The sequence below is a fragment of the Zingiber officinale genome, chromosome 6A (genome assembly GCF_018446385.1).
Source record: "Zingiber officinale cultivar Zhangliang chromosome 6A, Zo_v1.1, whole genome shotgun sequence".
Classification (NCBI taxonomy): domain Eukaryota; kingdom Viridiplantae; phylum Streptophyta; class Magnoliopsida; order Zingiberales; family Zingiberaceae; genus Zingiber; species Zingiber officinale.
This window is the reverse complement of record NC_055997.1, coordinates 67250839-67270933: the sequence shown is the minus strand read 5'-3', so window position 1 is coordinate 67270933 and position 20095 is coordinate 67250839.

Genomic DNA, 20095 nt, shown 5'->3' with positions numbered 1-20095 from the left:
GTGAAAAATTAAAAATATTATTAGATGAAGAAAAAGGAAACTTATGACTCTTGACTTCTAAGCATCCCTTGCATAAATAAGTGACGAGGTATATGAATAGGCAAATCAAATTGATTTATAATTCTTTGAATAATACAAAAGAAAGATGATCAAGATGAGTATGTCAAACTAATTTATTAGTGTGTTCATCAATAAAAGCTTTAAAGGAAGGATATTGAAGATAGTAGAAATTATTTTTAATCTTAGCATGAAATAAAATTACACATGTCGTTCTACCTTTTACAAGACAAGGATCAGAATGAAATTCAAAGAAGACATTGTTATCAAGACTAAATTGACGAGTAAAAAATAAGTTTTTAGTAATAGACCGACATGATAAATATTGTGCATGTGAAAAGTTCTATTAAATGACTAAAAATATGTGTTTTCATAGTTAGCAATTTGTAAATCTAAGTCATCGTCTACTTGTACTATAATGATGCGTCGGTCTAGCGTGACATGATGAGCTGCTCCAATATTAAGATACCATCGCATAGATGAAGATTTCGCGTGCAGACAAAAGGATGCCAGAATAAATTTGTGGTGTAATTTGTATTGTTAGAAACTTGTTGGAAAATAAACAGAAGAAGTTCACTCCTCTACTCGTATAAATTCAGAGATAAATCTTCTGTAATAAACGTGATCGGCACCGTGAAAGAGAAGAAAAATCATTGCTGGAAAAGTTTATTGGATGAAAAATTAGAATAAATAAATAAATAAATAAATAAATAACAAAGAGGAGAAACATGTGAAGAACAAAGAACGGTGGAGAGAGAAAAATAGAGGAGGGAAATAAAGTGAAGAAAATTAGAATAAAAAATGTGGAAGAAAAATTAGAATATCCTATCAAGGAAATTAGATTTTCATTTCATATGATAGAATCAAGTAAATTTGTTAAAATGGTCAATGAAAGTAATATAATATAGAAAATCTTAATTTGATAGAATAGATATACTGATGGTTCTCTTGAGTGATATAAAACTCATCTTGCAATAAAAAGATTCAATAAACAACCAAATATTGATTTTAATGACACATTCAGTTCGGTTATTAAGATTACAATCATCAGATTATTACTATATATAGTTGTTAGCTCCAACTAGCCAATACGCCAATTAGACGTTTCCAATGCCTTTCTTCATGGGCATCTTGAGAAAATCATATATATGGAGCAGCCGCCTGAGTTTATTCATCCACAACTTTCAATACATGTTTGTCAGATAAATAAATCATTATATGGTCTTAGACGAGTCCCTCGTGCATGGTTTCATCTTCTCTCTATTTGGCTATACATTTAAAGGTTCTCTGGCTCAAAAACTTACTCCTCTTTATTTTATAAGTGCAATGTCGGTTCTATGTTTTTTCTCCTTATTTAGGTTAATGATATTCTTCTAACCAGTAATGATTAAGAAGGTATCACTTCTCTATTTCATCTTCTTAATCAAGAATTTCCTAAGAGATCTCAGTATAACTCGTTTCTTTCTTGGTACTGAACTTTTCTTGAATCTGAATGGTTGTCTCCTTTCACATAGTAATACATTATTGAAATCCTTCAACGGGCTAAGATGGATGGTGCACGTCCTGTCTCAACACCGATTGTTGTAGGCAACTTTTCTGTACCTTTATCATCTCCTGCTTTAACTGATTCTCAAATATATCGGAGTTTTATTGGATCCTTATAATATGTCACTATCATACATCCTGACATATCTTTTGCTGCCAATCGAGCTTGTCAATATATGCACTCTCCCACTGAACAATATTGGGAAGGAGTTAAGAGGATCCTTCGCTATCTCAAAGATACTATTCTTCATGGTCTCTTTTTATATCGACGTTCTTCACAGGAGTTGAATGCATTTAGTGGTGCAGATGGGACCGACTCTCCTGAAGACAGACGTTCTATTGGTGCGGTTAGCTCTAACGGTCTAACTCGGGTTTTGATGAATGACAAATCGGATTAAGTTAGGTTTGTTGTGATCTAACACTCTGACCGAGTGTGCAGACGAAGTCCAGACAGGTCGAAGGGCCGACCAGATTTCTAGCAAGAAGTCCAGCGAGAAGTCCAAGCGGGTCGACGGGCTGACCGGACGCTTGGCGAGAAGTCCAGATGGGTCGAAGGGCTGACCGGACGTCTGGCAGGTGAGTAAAGGTAAGTCACTGAAAGGGAGTGACTGTGAGGACGAGTTCCCGGGAAGGGAACATTAGGCGTCGATCCAGCTTAGATCCATTTCGGATATCTAAGTTGAGATCGTGACTAGATTCCGATCTCAGAAAGACGGAATCTAAGTCATACTTTTTATGTCAAACTTATAAACTATGCTAACACTCTGTTTTGCAGGATATACATTATTTATTTGCCTCGGACTAACCTAGTCTTGCAGGAAAGCTGGTTGCTGGAGAAAGGTGGTCCGAGCGTCCGGAGGGGATTCGGGCGCCCGGAGGTCTGGGCGCCCGAAAGGGATCCGGGCGCCCGGGAGGCAATTCTCATCCTATCACGTTGTTGCCACGTGGAGCTCGCTGGTTGGACCTACCATGTCTCACCAGGGCGCCCGGAAGGGATCCGGGGCGCCCCGAGCCTCATATAAAAGGAGGGTCAGAGGGGAGCTTCAAGACAACAATTGAAAAAGAGATCTTCTACTGCTTGCCCTACTGCTCTGCGCTCCTGCGACGCTAACGAAGCTTCGACAACTCGCTCCTGTTCTTTTAATTTCCTCCTTTGTCGGTATAAGCTTTGTTTTATTTTCCATTAGCACTTTTGTACTTAACTTTCTGTAATCAAATATTCGAACTACTAGTGGATTGCCCAACGAAATCACTCAACGAGTGCGGGCCTTGGAGTAGGAGTCGACACAGGCTCCGAACCAAGTAAAACCGAACTGTGTTAGCCTTGCCTTGATTTCTTACTTTGTCTTTACTCTATTTCCGTTGTGCGCTTAACTCTTTTTGAACGAAAGTTTTAATCGATATTCACCCCCCCTCTATCGAAACTTCACGATCCAACAAGTGGTATCAGAGCAGGTACCGCTCTGATTTGGTGCAACCACCAATCAGAAAAGGGGGTAAAATATTTTTTAGTTTTTTTTTCCGGCTTTCATTTTTACGATTAATATCATTGCCCTTTTAGAAAGTTTTTTTTATCTAAATTGGTGCAACACCAATTTAGATCTTTCTACTATTTTTAACTCTTCCCGCACTACTAATCTAAGACCGAGTCTTGGGACTTTTTGTCTATTTGTTTACTTGTGTACAGGACTAAAATGTCACATCTTGAAGGATTCAGCATAGTGCGTCCTCCCCTCTTCAACGGGGATGACTTCCCGTATTGGAAGAAGAGAATGGAAGTCTATCTCAAAACGGACTTCGACCAATGGATGAGCATCACCAGACCCTATAAAATACCAGTAGACAGTTCCGGAAATCTACTGGATCCAGAAGATTGGACGTCAGATCTAAAGAAGAAGGCGTCAACAGAAAACAAGGCAATCAACACCCTACAGTGCGGATTGACCAGAGAAGAACTAAACCGGGTCGGACCACATAAGAACGCCAAAGAACTGTGGGACAAATTGATCGAATTGCACGAAGGAACGAGCAACACTAAGGTAACAAAACGAGACTTATTATTAAATAAAATATTTAATATAAAAATGCAGGAAGGAGAAACTTCAAGTCAACTTCACGCGAGGATCAAGGACATCCTCAATGGGCTCCACGCCATCGGCCACCAAATGGAGAATTGGGACTTGATAAGGTAAACACATTTCCACGTAATAGTTTGTGGGTATCTATCGTAGATGCCTATAAAATTTCTAAGAATTTATCGAAACTTAAATTAGACGAGTTGTTTTGTGAATTAGAACTACACGAACAAACTAACGTCAGGGTCGAGAAAGGAATTGCTTTGTTTGCAGGTCCCTCCAAAGAAAAGAAGAACAAGCCTGAGCCTGAAGCAGATTCTGACCAGGACTCTGAAGATGAAGAGCACCTGGTGAACTTGGTAAGGAAAATGTTCACCAGGAGAAAGAGGGGCTTCAGCAAGAAAGACCTTCAGAAAATCAACTCCCTTGAATCAAGGAGCGTGACGTGCTTCTGATGCAACAAAAATGGTCACTACAAGAATGACTGCCCGAAACTGAAGAACGACAAACCGAAGCTGATAAAAAAGAAGGCGCTCAAAGCGACGTGGGACGACACTTCCTCGGATGAATCGGAAGCCGAAGAACAAAAGAACCAGAGTTACCTCGCGCTGATGGCCGGCTAAGAAAAATCGGAGGATGAATCGGAAGACGAGTCTGAACCCGAATGAAACCACAAGTCCGTACTCGTTTCCGAAGGCTCCAAAGAGGTATACCGAAATCTAAACAGAAAATTTTTTAAAATTATTTCCTACTTAAATAATAAATTACTAAAAATAGAAAATGAAAATAAGTCACTCCTCGAGGAAAATCAAAACCTCAAGGAACAAATCAAAAACTCAAGTCCAACTCAAGATCTAACACTTGAGGAGGAGAATCTATCACTAAAAAAAGAAATTAATAATTTAAAAGAAATATTAGAAAAATTCACAACGAGGTCAAAGAACTTAGATTTAATTTTTAAACAATCAAAAAGCAAGTTACAACAAAACTGGACTTGGTTACAAATCAAGTTCAGCTAAAACTTTTAAATCATTAATAACCCAACACAAACCAATAAAACAAGCTTGGGTTCCGAAAGCATGTTTAATCACGCAAGTATGACTTAATCAATACTACATCCCTAAAGATAAAATATATTATATAAAGTCAAATAAATCAAATAAACCAGAATACAAACCTGAACCAAAAGGGTTAAAATCTAAACATATTAAAACTCAACAAAATGTAAACTATCATCAAGTGAAATTTAATTATAAAAGAAATAGACATAAACCAAGAACAAAGTTAAATTAAATGGTAATTAATTCAGGGGGAGGCTCCAGAATAGCTGGCACCTCCTGTAACACCCATGAAATTTAAGATAGGTATATGAATATTATTTTTCCTTAGAGCATAGAAATGAAAAGAATAAGAGAAAAAGTAAAATAAAAACAAAAAGAAGAAATATAGAATAAGAAGAGGTGAGGTCAAGGATTGAACCTTGAACCTCCCACAAATGATGGAGATAAATTGATGAATGATAACCATTAGGATAAGAAGAAATAATTGGATAGAAAGGAATGAAAAATTTAGTTAAAGGAGAAAAGAAAACTAAGCAAAAGAGCAAGAGAAAACCAAGTTGCTTACCTTCTTTTCCCTCTTGGTTAAGAAAAGGAGCAAGCAAAAGAAGGATTGACTACTTCCCTTCCTCTCTCTATTTTCGTGGGAATTAATGGAGTGGGGGAAAAGAGGAGTTGAGGGAGTGAATGAGGACATGTTTCATGGGCAAGGGAATAAATAGATTGGGAGAAGAAAAATAAGGGATTAAATCATTTTTCCTCCTTCCTCTTGCTTCTTCATTCCTCACCGAACCAAGAACTCTCTCCCTCTCCTTGTCCGAGAGCTAAGCTAAGTTTCTCTTCAAGAAAAACTAAGTTTAGAGAGGAGACCTTCAAGTTCTAGCCCTTACAAGCAAAGGAAACAAAAGGAGGTACAAGAAGAAGAAGCTTCCACCTTCCTTATCACCTAGAACACTTTTCTCTCTAAGGAAAACCACAAGCGAAAGAAAGTAAGTTTCCCCTCACCTGTGGTACAATAGCTCTTATTTTTCTATGAATATTCGGTCACATAAAAAGCTAAGAAAACATCATGAAGAAATTCTAACCAAGATAAGATCAAAGGAAGGATTTAGAGAATGAAAGGATCTAAATTTAATATGTTTGATATTTCTCTTGTAGCATGTATTTTATGGTAAGGATTTATCTATGTTAAAATGTTTGGTAGAACTTAGATCCATGAGTATTCGGCCATGGTAGAACTAAGGGCCTAGGAGAGCTTTAATTTAAAACTAAGTATGTCAAGATCTCCTTAAGATAAGATATGAAACTATTATGATATGCCATGATTATATGTTAAGTTAAACTCTATTTCATGTCCATGAAGGTTCGGTTATGTTTGAATTTTTAAAGCCTAGGAGAATTTAAAGCAAATCTAGGATGTTAATGATCTTCTTGATGAAATGTTATATAGCTAATCTAATGTGCTCATGTTTATTGTTGTATGGAAATTAAATTCATGCACTATATCATTCGGCCACTTCATGATTTAGGACTTAGGGAACTTAGAACCTAACTCAACTATGCTCATGTTACTCCTTGATATATATGCTATGAAAGTTGTTTAAGGTTCTCATGCTTTTAGGACACTTGAACCTAAATCTTTAGTCCTATAACATTCGGCCATGTCATGATGAAGGACTTAGGAAACCTAGAACCTAACTCAACTATGCTCATGTTATTCCTTGATATTTTTGCTATGAAAGTTGTTTAAGGTTCTCATGCTTTTAGGACACTTGAACCTAAATCTTTAGTCCTATAACATTCGGCCATGTCATGATGAAGGACTTAGGAAACCTAGAACCTAACTCAACTATGCTCATGTTATTCCTTGATATTTTTGCTATGAAAGTTGTTAAGGTTCTCATGCTTTTAGGACACTTGAACCTAAATCTTTAGTCCTATAACATTCGGCCATGTCGTGATGAAGGACTTAGGAAACCTAGAACCTAACTCAACTATGCTCATGTTATTCCTTGATATTTTTGCTATGAAAGTTGTTTAAGGTTCTCATGCTTTTAGGACACTTGAACCTAAATCTTTAGTCCTATAACATTCGGCCATGTCATGATGAAGGACTTAGGAAACCTAGAACCTAACTCAACCATGCTCATGTTATTCCTTGAAATGTTTGCTATGAAGGTTGTTTAGGGTTCACAAGCTTGAGTGATAGTTCTTAACCCAATGTATGCTTGATAAGTTTCGGCCATGATAAGTTGTAAGTTTAAATAACCTAGAACTCAACCTAAACTTAATCATGATAAATCTTATGGTATAAGAAATGATGCTTACTTAGGGTTCACATGTTGGTATGAAGTTTTACCAAAAGAAACCCAACCCATATGGTCCGGCCACCAAAAGACATTAGGGTTAGAAATCGAATTATGTTTTCATGTATCTTATATGCCATGATTTTGAGATTTCTATGCTTCTATGTTTAAATTATGCACACTTATGATCTATACATGATGGAAACCCTTATGCTATGGTGTGTATTATTGATGATGAAGCTATGTGCAAATTTATTCATGATATATGTGATGAGCTGTGTGCCCAATTTATGCATGAAATATATGATGTGCTGTGTGCCCAATTTATGCATGAAATATATGATGAGCTGTGTGCCAACTTTATGCATAAAATATATGATGTGTTGTGTGTCCAAATCTTTACATACCATTATGATGAGCTGTGTGCCCAAAAGTCTGTAAGGTATGATATGATTATAACACCCACAAATTATAAGATAAGTATATGGGTGTTATTTGCTTTAGAGCATAAAAGTAAGAAGAATCAAAAGAAAAAGAAATAAGAAAAATAAAAAAGAAGAGGTGAAGGTTTGAACCTTGAACCTCTCACAAAGGAGAGAAATAAAATTATGTATGATAACCTCTAGGATAATGAATAACATATGGATGGGAAATGATGGGAATTGTAGTTAAAAGTGAGGATATAATTAAGTGAGGGAACAAGAGAAAATCAAGTAGCTTTCTTCCTCTTGTTTACCTCTTGGTTAAGAAAAGGAGTAAGCAAAAGACAAGTTGTCTTTCTTTCTTTTTCTTCTCTATTTTCGTGGGGTTTAAGAGAGCAATGATGAGAAGAATTAAGGGAGAGGAATGAGGACATATTCTCATTAGAAAAGTATATACATGAATTAAGGAGAAAGGGAAGCAAAGTTCATCTTTGTATCTTCCACCCACTTAGCATAAAAAGGAAAGAAAGAAAAGGATTTCATTTTCTTCCTTCTCCCTCACCATTGCCGAAACTAGAAGCCCTCCTCCCTCATCTCCACAAGCCAAGTTTATGTTTTCTCCCTAAGAGAAAACTAAATTACAAGAAGGAGCCTTCAAGGTGTACCCTTCCAAGCAAAAGAAATCAAAAGGAGTGCTAGAAGAAGAAGCTCCCTTCTTCCTCTTCACCAAGGGTATCTTTTCTTTAAGGATTAACAAGTGAACACTAAGTAAGCTTCCCCTCACCTGTGGTACAATAGTTTATATGGTTTTCCATGAAGATAGATCGCTTAAAAACCTAGGGCTTGCTTTATGAAAATTTTGGCCAAAACAAGAGGAAGAGTCTAAGAAATTTGTAACTAGATATGCTTATTATTTTTCTTGTCACATGTATCTTATGTAAGAGGTTAATCTAAGGTTTCCATGCTAGAATGAATAATAAAAACTTAGATCCATGAACCTTAGACTCTCGGCCAAGCATGAACAAGAGGACTAGGTAAGCTTAAGACTCAAACTAAACATGTTTCCTTGTTCTTGTGTTATGTACCCTATGATAATGATGTTGTTAACTTTTTTCTCTTACTTGTATGTTGTTTGAAACTCCATTTCCATGCTCATGAATATTCGGCCATGGAAGAACTAAAGGCCTAGGAGAGTTTTAAACCTAAAACTAAGCATGCTAAGATTTTTCCTAAGACAAGATATGAAGCTAAAATGTTATGTCATGATTGTATGTTGGTTTTGAATCCTATTTCATGCTTATGAAGATTCGGTTATGATGAGATTTGAGGTCTAGGAAAGTTTAAACCAAGTCTAGGAGGCTCATGACCTTCTTGATAAAATGATATGAAACTAGTTTGATGTTCTTATGGTTGCTTGTTACATAGAAATTTGGTTACATGTAACTTTCGGCCACACTAAGTTTTAAAGCTAGGATGCTTAGATTTTAAACTAAGTTTACTCATGTTGTTTCTTGTAATGATGCCATGAAAATTGTGTAGGGTTTCCATGCTTTTAGGCCACATGAAAAACAAATCCAAGCTCACATGTTTCGGCCACCATTGGTTTAAAGCTTAGGAGACTTAGAAACCAACTTAGATATGTTTATAATGTTTCTTGTAATAAATGCTATGAAATTTGTTTATGGTTTCTATGCTCTTATGCCACTAGAAACTTAGTTTCCATGCTCATATGTTTCGGCCACTATTGGTCTAAAGGCCTAGAGAAATTTAGAACCCAACTTATATATGCTCATGATGTTTCTTGTGATAAATGCTATGAAATGTAGTTGTGGTTTCCATGCTCTTATGCCACTAGAAACTTAGTTTCCATACTCACATGTTTCGTCCACTATTAGTCTAAAGGCCTAGAAAAATTTAGAACTCAACTTATATATGCTCATTATGTTTCTTGTGATAAATGCTATGAAATGTAGTTGTGGTTTCCATGCTCTTATTCCACTAGAAACTTAGTTTCCATAATCACATGTTTCGGTCACTATTAGTCTAAAGGCCTAGAGAAATTTAGAATCCAACTTAGATATGCTCATGATGTTTTTTGTGATGAATGCTATGAAATGTAGTTGTGGTTTCCATGCTCTTATGCCACTAGAAACCTAGTTCCATGCTTGATATGTTTCGGCCACCTTGAGTTAATTGGTTTAGGAAGTTTGGAACTTGAATCAAATGTGCTTATGATGTTCCTCATGAAAATGTATAAGATATTGGCTTAAGGTTCAACACTTTCATGCTACTTGTAACCTAGAATGAGACATGCTAGGGTTCGGCCATGATAAGGTTAGAAGATTAAGGAACTTAGAACCCAAACTAAACATGCTTAAGTTGTTCCTTATGAAATATGATATGATATGAGTTTAGGGTTTACATGTTTGCATGTTGCTTAGAACTTGATTGCTCTTCATGAAGGTTTCGGCCATGAAAGAATTAGAAACCTAGGAGGGCTTAAAAATTTAGGTTAACATGCCTATGATCTTTCTTATGCTAGTATGTGAAGATATCATGAGATTTTTATGTTTATATGTTGTCTAGAGATCATGCCCCTACTCATGACTTTCGGGCATAATAGGTTTAGTGACCTAGATGTACCTCACATGCTATGTATTAAATCAAGAGATGTTATTTAATGATTCCATGAATGATTATGTCTTTCTATGATAGGTGGTATGCTCTTTTATGTATGCTTATGATCCATGTATGTGCTATGTGCCCAATTATGCATGCTTTATGATATGATAAAATGACATGTTCATTATGTATGCTTATGATCCATGCATGTGCTGTGTGCCAAAATATGCATGCTTTATGATATGATAAGTGATATGTTCATTATGTATGCTTATGATTATTGCATGTGTTGTGTGCCCAAATATGCATGTTTTATGATATGTTAAGAAACATGATATGCATGAAAGGATAAGAACTATGATATGTATGGCATGCTACTTTACTTTATGTATGGCTTGTACCAAGGGTGAGCTCCATAAGCGCCCCGGGGTCGATGGACTAAGAAACGGGCCTCGTTAGGGATGGGCTCCTAAGTGCCCCTAGGTCGATGGACTAAGAAACGGGCCTAGTATGTATGCCTTGTAGGGTTCAAGACTTGCTACCTTAGACCTACATAGGACGCGCACATTTATGTATGTGGTACAAGCCGAGGCCCTAATCATGTTGAGATTATGTTTAAGTATGTATATTATAAGTTTTCAAAAGACATGTTGCATATGTTTCATGATACATGTTTAGAAATTCACCTTGCATATGCTTTATGTTTATGCCATGTTATTTATGATGATGTTATGCTATGTCAGGATACATTTGATGTTCATGTTAGAATACGCCATGATACTTTATGATGATTATGTACGATATGCCATGATATGATGCTTGATATGATAAATTTGTCTTCATGCCTTTGACTTGGGATTTTGATATGCTATTCGGTTTTTGTGAGTAGGAAAGGAACTTACTGAGCCATGAGTGCTCACAGCTTACTTTCTTGTACCACAGATAAAGGCAAGGAATGGATGTACTAGGGGAGCAGCAGGAGGGGCTAGAAGGATGTGTGCGGTAGTGGACTGGCTAAAGGAAAAGACCTGCTTTTGTTTAATAAGAAATATGTCATGTTGATATTTTTACTTTATGACTCCATGACATTAAGTATGTGTTTGGGTAATAAGACTCAAAAATTATGATAGGTATGCTATGTGGTTCTTTTATGTCTATGGTGATTTTAAAGTAAGAAAAGGTTTTTAAATTCTCTAAGTAAGACTTCCGCTGTATTAAGTATGCATGTGTCCAAATAACCCCCGTTGCCTTGGTAGGAGGGGCAGGGCGTTACAGCTTGGTATCAGAGCCAAGTTTATCCTTTCCACTACACACATGTCAAGCCTCCATCCTGCCGCTCCAAGTAAGATTCTATATGCTTAATTTAATTTTTGTTTTGATGTTTTAATATTATGCATGTTTACTTATTCTTTGATTTAGTTTAATTTAACTTTTGTTAATGCTCTAATATTCTGCATGTTTACTTATACTTTGAATTAGGATAGGTATGCATGATGGTAGGATAGGACTAGTAATAACCTTATGACAGCAAATAGAGATAACGATAATTTGTTGTTGTTTAATGAAGATAAGCATGACTATGAGACGTACTACCCGAGCAGACGAGGTAGTAACTCCACCAGATCTGACTCAGGTAGTCACCGACCTTCAACGTCAGATCACGAAACAACAACAGTTGATCACGACTTTGATGGGTCAACAAGGAACCCCTACCACCCCACCAGTGGTTCAGAACGCAGTGCCCGTTGTGCCAATAGTTGCACCAGTACCACCGGTGGCCCCTGCCCCAGTGGTTCGACAAGAGACTTACTTGATACAGTGGTTGAGGCTGAAACCGGAAAACTTTTCGGGTACTTGCGAGTCGTGGGATGCCCAGGCCTGGTTCAAGACAGTAGAAAGCACAGTGGAACTTCTAGACTGGCCTGAATAAGAGAAGATCAAATGTGTATCTTTCTGCTTCTCCGGAGATGCGAGAATGTGGTGGGAAAGAGTTAAAGCAAAGAGGCAAATTAATCTGATGAATTGGACGGACTTCGAGACAGAGTTCTTCGAAGAATTCTTCCATACGCAAGTGACGAACCGACACTACGACGAGTTCACCGAGTTCCGGCAAGGTGACTTATCGGTGAACGAAGCAGTAAAGCGCTTCAACCGTCTAGCACGCCTTTGTCCTGAATTAGTGCGTACAGAGAGAGAAAGGGTCAGACTGATGCTGAAGATGCTTCGAATCGAGATAGCACTGAACGTAGCCGGCAGAGTTAATAGACCGCAGACTACAGAAGAATTAGTCAGCAGTGCACTGATTACGGAACATTATCAGAAAGCAATGAAGGAGAATAAAGGTCAGACATGAGCAGAAGGACAGAAATCTCAGAGTACCAAACCAGGCTGGAAAGGAACTTCTACCGGAAAAAGAAAGTAGTGGGACAATGCAAAAAGTGGGTCAGTAAATAAGCAACCGAGATACCCCCAGTGTTCTATTTGTGGGAAGCTGCATTCCGGATTGTGTCACAAAGGTACAAGAAAGTGCTATAATTGCGGACAGGAAGGAAATTTGGCCAGAGACTGTCCTACTCAGTTGCAGGCACCATTCCAGCAGAACAACCAGAACAGGGGTGCCCCTTCACAGCTACACCAGATGCAAACCGCTATAGAAGGGACTTCGATCAGCCAAGGGAGATTGGAAGCCCCGCCAGCGACGATGAATGCCAGGGTTTTCGCGCTTACCAATGAAGATGTGGCGAACGCCTCTACTGTCGTTACAGGTCAGTTGCCTATTTTTAATCAGCATGCTTTAGTATTATTTGATACTGGGGTGACACACTCGTTCGTCTCAACACCATTTACAAAGAAATTAGACATACCACCTCAAACACTAAATGGTACGTTCTTAACAACCCTACCATCCGGGGAAGTTATGCCATCGGATCATATGCTGCGGGTCGTACCTATCCGAATCGCAGACAGAGAACTCTACTGCAATCTGATAGTACTTGACATGTGGGATTTTGACATTATACTGGGCATGGACTTCTTGAGCAAGTACGGTGCCTCAATCGAGTGTCATAATAAGAAGGTAGTCTTCCGACTTGAAGCTGAACCGATGTTTGAATTTATTGGGGAATCTAGGAAAGAAACTGAAACATTCTTATCAGCGGTAAAGGCACAAGGTATGGTAGACAAAGGTTGTAATGGATTTCTAGCGCACGTGGTTGACACAAGACAAACCGGAAGCCAGAAGCTAGAAGAGGTCAGAGTGGTATACAACTATCCGGAAGTATTTCCTGATGAACTACCGGGATTAGCACCCGATAGAGAAATAGAATTTACAATTGAATTAGTTCCGGGTACTAAACCAATTTCTAAAGCACCTTACCGAATGGCACCGACTGAGTTGAAGGAACTTCAAGAACAGCTACGGGAGTTACTCGACAAAGGACTTATTTGCCCTAGTCACTCTCCATGGGGAGCTCCTGTACTGTTTGTGAAAAAGAAGGATGGGTCTATGCGAATGTGTATAGATTACCGAGCATTGAACAACGCGACAATCAAGAACAGATACCCCCTTCCGCGAATCGATGATCTGTTTGACCAATTGAAGGGAGCAACCGTCTTCTCAAAGATTGACTTAATGTCCGGCTATCATCAAGTGAAAGTGAAACAAGAGGATATACCAAAGACAACCTTTCGAACAAGATACGGGCATTATGAGTTTGTAGTTATGCCCTTCGGAGTGACAAATTCCCCTGCTGTGTTCATGGATTTGATGAATCGGGTCTTTGCGGCGTATCTCGACAAATTTGTGATTGTCTTCATTGACGATATTCTCATCTACTCGAGAACCCAAGAAGAGCATGCCGAACACCTGAATACGGTATTGCAGATCCTTCAAGAAAAACGACTATATGCAAAATTCTCCAAATGTGAGTTCTGGCTTGATCGAATATCATTCTTGGGTTATATTATCTCCAAGGATGGAGTAATGATGGATCCGAATAAGATTGAAGCTGTAAGCAACTGGAATAGGCCAAAGAACGTCAGTGAAGTCAGAAGTTTTCTTGGGCTAGCAGGCTACTACAGGAAGTTTGTAGAGGACTTCTCTAAGATAGCAGCCCCGATGACCGTTCTCACCAAGTAGAATAAAAAGTATGAATGGACGGACGACTGCGAGAAGAGTTTTACGGAACTGAAACGGAGACTGACCAGTGCTCCGATTCTTACTCTTCCGGAAAGCAACAAGGATTTTGATATGTATAGAGATGCTTCCTTTTTAGGACTCGGAGCTGTACTTATGCAAGATGGCAAAGTCATTGCCTATGCCTCTAGACAACTCAAAGAACATGAAAGGAATTACCCCGTTCATGATTTAGAACTAGCAGCGGTGGTCTTCGCTCTAAAGACATGGAGACATTACTTATATGGGGCTCAGTGTAGGATTTATACAGACCACCAGAGTCTAAAATATTTCTTCACCCAGAAGGACCTAAATGTGAGACAACGCAGATGGCTCGAGCTAGTCAAGGACTATGATTGCGAGATCTTTTATCACCCTGGTAAACAAACAAAGTAGCCGATGCACTCAGCAGGAAGTCCGACACCACCTGACGTAGCTGTTTTAAGTTCGAGGACGAACTTTCTATGAGGTATGGTGTAACACCCCAAATTTCATGATTTAGAGTTCTAAAAGACCTTATTAAAATCTAGAAATGTTTTAGAAAAATTCTAGAGATTTTTAGGAATTTATAGAGTATTTTTATGTAATTTTTGGAGTTCGTTTGGTATTTTTACCAAGAGGAAGAAGTAAAAGAAAAAAAAATAATATATGTTGAAGCCGGGTTTTGAACCCAAGATTACAGACCCGAACCCAATTCTTAACGAACTCAGCCCAACCATCTGGTCTACGGGTGTTTTGTTAATCATAAATGGAGCGATATATATTTAAGTAGTAGTTAGGAACAGTAAAATAATAGGAAATAAAATGGTTGCAGCTGGGATTCGAACCCACGAGTTGGGCTTTAAGCAGAACGCAGCCCACCAACAGACCAGCCGAACTTTTCTTAACTAAATCTATATCGAAATATATTTAAGTAGTACTAGTTAACAGAAACCTTAGAGTATTAAAAGGAAGAACTTAGGGATTAATTACGAAACCTAAATTCTTTCCTCACCCTTCCTCTCCCGACGCGAGCGGCGACTCTTCTCCTCTCTCGCGGCGGAAACGAAGAAGAAACCAGGTTTGGTCTCTGGCGCCGGCGAGCTCTCTCCTCCACGGATCCTTCACCAAGCCGAACTTCTCTCGGCAAGGTCAGCGCGGGCACAAGAAGAAGCCGCAAGTTTTAAAGCTTTGAAACCCTAGACCTTCCTCTCCTTCGGTTGTAAGTCCAAGAATCGCCGGTAAGTTGCTACTCACCTGCAGTAGGATAGCTCCGGATTTGTATTCCTTCTTGTTTTTGAATTTTCTGTGAAGATTGGGAATTCATGTTTGCTGCCGTGAAGTTGTTTTTGTGCCATGTAGTTGCTATTTGGGTTCCTTTTTGCTTAGTTGTTGTGTAAGTCTTTGATAAAGGATTCTGCTGTGAACGAATTTCTTTTGCATTTCGGTTGTAACATGCCTAAGGATTTCTGCATTCCTGTGGATTCTGATGGATAAGGGTTTGCTGCCGTGAGTTTCAAAGGAAGGAAGTAATTAGATTAAGCATGTAGGATTGTGTTTTAATTCCTTCTTATAACATGTTCTAATGCTTTGTTCGGTTTTGGATTTGTTGTCAACTTCTTTGTTCCCATGCTCCACTTTGGACATTAAGTTGAACAAGAACAGCCCATTAAACCTATCCTAGCTTTAGAGCTTGCATTGCAGATTTTTGATTGTCTAGCATAGCAGATTTTTTATTGTCTAGCATAGCAGATTTTAACGCATTGTAGATTAGCATTGCAGATTTTTTTTGGTTTATTCTAGCATGCTGTTTGAACTTTCCCATTTGCTATTGAATATGCATGATTAGATTTCATTTTCTATTTCGTTGCTATAGGTTTGAGCATGAGTAGATTTAGAGTTCTAGTTCCTTATGTAATTAAATGTGCATGAGTGGCATTCCTTTAAAGCAATCAGTTTCTGGTTTCTTTTGTATTGGTTATGTATGCAGAATTTGTCATTGTAGCTTAGTTTTTCCTTGCTAATTCTATGCACATGATCAGTTTTAAGGTTGGTTTCTCCTTGTTAATTCCTTAATTGAAGCATGTGAACTCAAATTACGAGCATGAACAGTTTATGTTAAGTTCAGCAAGTCTAGTTTTGTGTTACGCTTCAATTTCAGCAAGTTTAAATTCCAGTTAGTAGATCTTGTTGTTTCACTACTACCTCATTTAGCATGGACAGATTTATTTCGGCTTTAGTTGTGGTTTCCTACTAAAGTACCAAAAGATAAGAGTAAAAAGAGATAAAGAAAAGAAAAGAAAAGGCCGAGGCCTTAAGTAGATCCCAAAGTCAAGACTTGAGGGATTTTTGGCACACAAGGTGCCTATTAAAATGTCGAGGCATTTAAAGAAGAAGTAATTAAAATTATAAGTACTTTTTTAAGAAGAGGCTAGTACCCGACTTCCGAGGTTGTCGTTAAACAAATCCAGGTGTTCAATTCCGAGTCTTGGCCCTGGTAGACCGAGGTCTGCTCTTTTAGGATTGGTGGCTCGCTACCCCAACCTATTAGGGAACACGCATAAGATGGTACTACGCCTGGGCCCAAGAAGAAGTTGATTATTATTTTGAAGTATTATAAGTATAAGTTTTTGAACAAGTAAAACGAGTTTTACATAAGTATAAGGTATTAAAGAATAAGTCTTTAAACAAGTGAAATAAGATTCAGAAAGTGTTTAGAATTCAGTAAGTTTAGTTCTTTATTCTACCATGTTTATCTAGTGTATGAGTAGTTTTCATGTTTACCTATTAGATGAGTAGCATGATTAGCGATTAGAATTACATGAGTAGATTTCTTAGCTTTTCTTTGCTATTAGTTTGACATGAGCAGTTATGTTTATGCTTTATTTCTTTTTAGAGCATATAGTTTTTAGTTCCTTTCGTATACATGCACATTCGTGATTTTGTGAGTTAGATAGTGCTTACTAAGCAAATTTTGCTTATAGACTACACTTCCTCTTACTGCAGATACAGGAAAGGAAAAGATATAGAAAGGAAGGCGACAAGGTGGCGCGGATGGTGTGTGATGCCAGGACTATGAAAGCCTTGGGACTTAGTTTAAGAATTTATTAAGATTGTCATTTATTAAGAATGTATTAGATGAGTCATTTAGTCTTCCGCTGTTAGTTAATTGTATGTTTTTATTTTGTTTCCGCTATTCATTACTTGCATGATTTGATTTCATTAAACTGCGTGGTGATGTTATTCCTTTTGTGTGTTTGATATGTGTTCCAGCCGCCTGTGGCTGTGTATATTATGTTATGTATGTCAGTTTAAGGTCACCGGTAAAGGGGAGATTCTGCCAAAATTTTTCGATAGGGTTTCTTCGAGGATTTTAATCATACCGGTTAAGTAGAGTCAGTAGATAAGTAACGGTCATCCTTAGAGAGTAGTAGTAAGAAGGGTGGTCGTTACATATGGGGTACTGTAACACCCACAAAATTATAAGATAAGTATATGGGTGTTATTTGCTTTAGAGCATAAAAGTAAGAAGAATCAAAAGAAAAAGAAATAAGAGAAATAAAAAAGAAGAGGTGAAGGTTTGAACCTTGAACCTGTAACGCCCGAAAATTCTCAAAATTATTTTAGAAATATTCTATGATTTTTCTTGAATTTTAGAATATTTTTATGGAATTTTTAGAGTAGGGGAAGTAGCAAAAATAAATAGAAAACGAAAATAGCTTAAGCGAGAATTGAACCCGAGACCTGTTGGGTCCTACGTCTTATAGATGGCTCGAGCTAGTCAAGGACTATGATTGCGAGATCTTTTATCACCCTGCTAAAGCAAACAAGGTAGCCGATGCACTCAGCAGGAAGTCCGACACCACCTGACGTAGCTGTTTTAAGTTCGAGGACGAACTTTCTATGAGGTATGGGGTACTGTAACACCCACAAAATTATAAGATAAGTATATGGGTGTTATTTGCTTTAGAGCATAAAAGTAAGAAGAATCAAAAGAAAAAGAAATAAGAGAAATAAAAAAGAAGAGGTGAAGGTTTGAACCTTGAACCTGTAACGTCCGAAAATTCTCAAAATTATTTTAGAAATATTCTATGATTTTTCTGAAATTTTAGAATATTTTTATGGAATTTTTAGAGTAGCGGAAGTAGCAAAAATAAATAGAAAACGAAAATAGCTTAAGCGAGAATTGAACCCGAGACCTGTTGGGTCCTACGTCTTATAGATGACATTAGTAACCAAGTGAACCCAGCAGTGTCGTGCTGAAAGAAAAGGGAGGCAATTAAATTTATATTAGAGTTGGGTGAAATTACCCACTTAATATAAATAGGAAATTTAAGTGAGGAGTTTTATTTTCTTTGAACGTGACCTATCTCTTCTCCTCAACCCTCACCGCCGCCCACTCCTCTTTCCCCTCCCTCTCTCGGCGCACCAAGCCAAGGGTTCTAGGAGCATTTTTCCGGCGACGACTTCGACACGAGGACGCTCCCCTCCGCGAGAGGAACGCGAAGACGCGAGAAGATCGTCGAAAGGATCGTCTCCTCCGGGAATCTAGCGATTAGAATCGTAAGAAAATTCGAACAGGAGGTAAGAAACCCCTCACCTACAGTATAAGTAGCTCTCGTATGATTGTATGCTTTTAAATTAGTCATATGCAGATTTTTGTCGATATACAGGGCGTAGTTAACCCTCCTCACAGATTTAGGGATTAGTCGGGCAGCTCTAGATGGGCCGGACACATCTTTCCTCTTCAGTTGGAGGTTTGGACGTTGTCGGGTGCCTAGAGATGACCTCCCTAATAGAGAGGAGAGTTGATGTACACCAAGTGTTCGATGAAATAACTAGTATAGTTTAGCCAGTTTAACAGCTCAGTTAAATGCAACAGAAGCATTTAAGATAGTATAGTAGTCTTGTTTCAGCTTTATGGGACTAAATGTCCAATGGGTGGGCTCCCACAGTCGCCTCTAGGTTTAGACAACCTAGCTCTAGGTTCAGATAACCTAGAAAGAGTAAGACAAGCCATAATTAGTTATATTCAGTATTTTACTTTTCAGTGGCACTGTACAGGATTAGATATCCATTGGGTTGGGCTCCCACAGTCGTCCCTAGGTTTAGATAACCTAGTAAACCTTACTGAATTCGGGACTTGCAAACCCGGGTCTAGTTAGGGATGCACGCATAGCACGTACAGTTGCCGGGCCCAAACAGCAGCATGTTTAGTATTTTCATCTATTATATGTATATAGTTTTCAAACTTTCACAAAAATGCTAGATGAATTCAGTAAAGCTTTAGCATTAGCTAGAATTAGCTCAGTTCAGCTTTTGTATCAGTTTAGTTCCGTTAACACACATGATAGATTATGATTAGCTTAGTTTTCTATCTGTTGTATGCCATGTCATGATTAGCATATTCAGTATGTATTTCAAATAGCATGTTTTAAAATCATAAATTGCATCGTATGCATATTTTAGTGAGTAGATGGTTTCTTACTAAGGGAAAGCTTATAGATACTTTCTTTTCCTTATACTGCAGATAAAGGTAAAGGAAAGATGGACTAGCGGAGATTGGAGGGTAATGCTACGAAGATGTGTGTGGGCAGGAACTTGGGATAAAGATCTAAGGAATTTCAGCAAGATTGTTTTAAGCATGAGAACCTTTTTGCATTTTGTTATTTTGCACTTTAGTAGGTTAAATGCCATGAATTAGTTAATCATGCATCCTATCACGTTAGAACACCATTTTGTGATGATAGAATGTTTTGTAATTGGTTTAGAATTGTTATAGGCGATTTTGGCACGAACAAGTGCTGAAATCAGACCTTTGGTCGAAATCAGAAACTCGAATCGATCAGCTGATCGA